General features: G+C 40.5%; 1 pseudogene; it reads left to right on the top strand.

Annotated features, from left to right (window-relative positions):
* Positions 1–80, top strand: LOC123388031 (annotated as a pseudogene).
* Positions 81–3,346: the final 3,266 nt, after the last annotated feature.

Genomic DNA, 3,346 nt, shown 5'->3' on the forward strand with positions numbered 1-3,346 from the left:
AGCTTTGCGCAGTGGCAGTATTGTAGCCAATGAGGTTTATCCGAGTCGCGATTATTGCTAATAGAAACTCCTAAGAAAAAGGGATATCTGGGCACAGGCAGTTTCACTGGAAAAGCCCATCAAGCATTCGAAGAGGATTGAATACCAAGTCTACACCATCTCTCTCTGAAAACAGAAGAGGAAGGGGTTTCACCGAGCCGGCTCTTCCCTGAGAGCAAAACCAAAGACAGGACAAAAAAACCAAGAGGGCAGGTGCAAATACCTCAAGAATAGACTCCAAAGACCTCGCCAAGGGCTGGCGACTAGCACGCAGCCGCACACCCCACCAGCCAGGACTGCGTTCTGGGAACACAAGTCTGGTGCAGTTTTCAAAAGTAAACAGCATAACCCAGTGTTTTAACGGAGTGATTATGACAAGGATTGCATGTCCTGTCGAGGGATGCAGAAAACCATGTGACAAAATTCGAGACTGTTCTCTATTAAAACTTACAAAAATAGGAGTAGAGGAGAGTTTTCCGTGGCATGATAAGCATGACGAAGAACCTACAGCCAGCACCGCATTAACGGTGAAATAACGTTTCCTGTCCTAAAGGAAACACAGCGAGGACATCCACACTCAGTGCCTGGTCTCAGCCTCCGGCAAAAGCAAAAAACAGAAGGTGTGCGGCCAGGAAAAATGAAATGATCCCTCTGTGCAGACGACATCATGGTCTAGATGGAAAATCTCAAGGATCCACCGAGAAATGCCTAAAGTGAGTACATGAGCTCAGGAAGGCCGCAGATGCAAGACCCAAGCACAGAAGTCCACTGTATTTCTGTGATTCTCCATGACCCTGTAGACACTGGCTACAGGCTGCACTTTGTCCCCAAAATCCATCTGGGAGCCCTAACCCTCAGGGCCTCGAGACAGGACTGTTTGGGGGGGGCTGGGAAGAGCTGAGGTCAGACAAGGTCCAGGGAGGCCCCAGCCCACCCTGAGCAGGGTCCTTAAGATACAGACACACACAGGGTCGTCGGGAGCCCTCCATAATACCTAGAAACTGATTTCACAAGAAAGGGAAAAATTATACCAAGAAAACTACTAAAGCTATTAACACTGGATACAAATAACCTGGGGGAAAAAATGGACAAATCTAGACATTTACTGAATGAGAAAATTTTATGTCATAAAAATTCAATACTTTTCTAGCTAATAGACAGATTGAATGCAATTTAAGTAGAATGCTGATAAATAAGTTTTAGAACTTTACAAAATGATTTAAATTTTAAATTAAAGAACTCATGTGGAAGCATATCCTAGAAAATGTTATAAAATGATATCTGGTGATGCTGAAACGAACAGGACTTTAAATATTTTTGTAAAGCTGTGGACTTTAAATGGCTTGCTATTTTGGATAAAAGAAATATAAAACAAAGATTTGAATCATGTACAAAACAGAGACATCTTATCATACCTAGGGTGATGAAAGGTTAAGACCTAGGGGCAGAGTTCTAGGAACATCCCCATTCCATTTTTTTTCTTTTTTTTTTTTAATTTTTTATTTCTTTTCAGTGTAACAGTATTCATTGTTTTTGTGCCATACCCAGTGCTCCATGCAATCCGTGCCCTCCCTAATACCCACCATCTGGTTCCCCCAACCTCCCACCCCCCCCCCTTCAAAACCCTCAGGTTGTTTTTCAGAGTCCATAGTCTCTCATGGTTCACTCCCCTTCCAATTTCCCTCAACTCCCTTCTCCTCTCCATCTCCCCATGTCCTCCATGCTATTTGTTATGCTCCACAAATAAGTGAAACCATATGATAATTGACTCTCTCTGCTTGACTTATTTCACTCAGCATAATCTCTTCCAGTCCTGTCCATGTTGCTACAAAAGTTGGGTATTCGTCCTTTCTGATGGAGGCATAATACTCCATCGTGTATATGGACCACATCTTCCTTATCCATTGGTCCGTTGAAGGGCATCTTGGTTCTTTCCAAAGTTTGGTGACTATGGCCCTTGCTGTATAAACATTGGGGTACAGATGGCCCTTCTTTTCACTACATCTGTATCTTTGGGGTAAATACCCAGTAGTGCAATGGCAGGGTCATAGGGAAGTTCTATTTTTAATTTCTTGAGGAATCTCCACACTGTTCTCCAAAGAGGCTGCACCAACTTGCATTCCCACCAACAGTGTAAGAGGGTTCCCCTTTCTCCACATCCTCTCCAACATGTGTTGTTTCCTATCTTGCCTAAAAAAGTAATTTTAATTTGTCGCACTACACTAAAATTTCAGAGGCAATTTGGGACTCAGAAGCTAGAATTTCTAAGTTACTCTGTGCATTTCACATAATAAAGCTGTATGGGGAGCAAAGTATTATATATGAACTAGATTTTTCCATATCTGTATAGTATTTTGTGGTATTGAGATTATAGAAAGTTTGCTGTCAAACATGCATTTAATGTGTATTTTTAAATAAATGTATTGCAATTAAAATATTTGGAAACAAGGGTACCACATTTCAACTTGTAAAAATCTTTTTAACTCTATTACATCATGAAGATGCTTTGTATAATGTCAAACTATAGCTAGAGAAGCTAAGTTTAATAAATATCAAATAGAAAAAAAATGGCTTGGTATTAACACAGAAAAGTACAAAAGAAAGGGGAAAAAAGGATTTTCAGACCTGAATAAAATCTAGAACCACATCCATCCATACATACAAAGCTTACATCTGGCAATATACCTTTCCAATTCACTTAGAAACCATTACTTATTTAGTAGATCTGGAATGAATGACAACCCTTCTGCAAAGAAATAGCATCGGGGCACTAGAGCATAACTAAAAATAATCTCTGGAGGAACATGCAGGGCACGTTGCATCTCAAGAGGTATTTCTGAGGGAAGAAAAAGAAAAAGGAGAAAAATATTTAGGTACATAAATGTTTATAAAGATTTACTGCACACTTAATCACAAAACTCCAAAATCACAAAAGAAAGGAAAGGCATACTTAGGTACATAAAGTGTTTGTAAATTTATCCCAAATCAAACTGAAAGCCCAGAAAAAGGGACACCTGGGTGGCTCAGTGGGTTAAAGCCTCAACCTTTGGCTCAGGTCATGATCCCAGGGTCCTGGGATGGAGCCCCAGGGTGGTGGGCTCTCTGCTCAGCAGGGGGCCTGCTTCCTCCTCTCTCTCTGCCTGCCTCTCTGCCTACCTGTGATTTCTGTCTGTCAAATAAATAAATAAATAAATCTTTAAAAAAAAAAAAGAAAAAGAAAAAGCCCAGAAAAATATTTAGGACACATATGCAAGACAACCTTTACTTTCCCTAATAAAAAGCCTCTTCACTGAAAATATTTTTTAAG

This window comes from Mustela putorius, unplaced genomic scaffold (genome assembly GCF_011764305.1).
Source record: "Mustela putorius furo isolate JIRA1106 unplaced genomic scaffold, ASM1176430v1.1 tig00003869_pilon_pilon_pilon, whole genome shotgun sequence".
Classification (NCBI taxonomy): domain Eukaryota; kingdom Metazoa; phylum Chordata; class Mammalia; order Carnivora; family Mustelidae; genus Mustela; species Mustela putorius.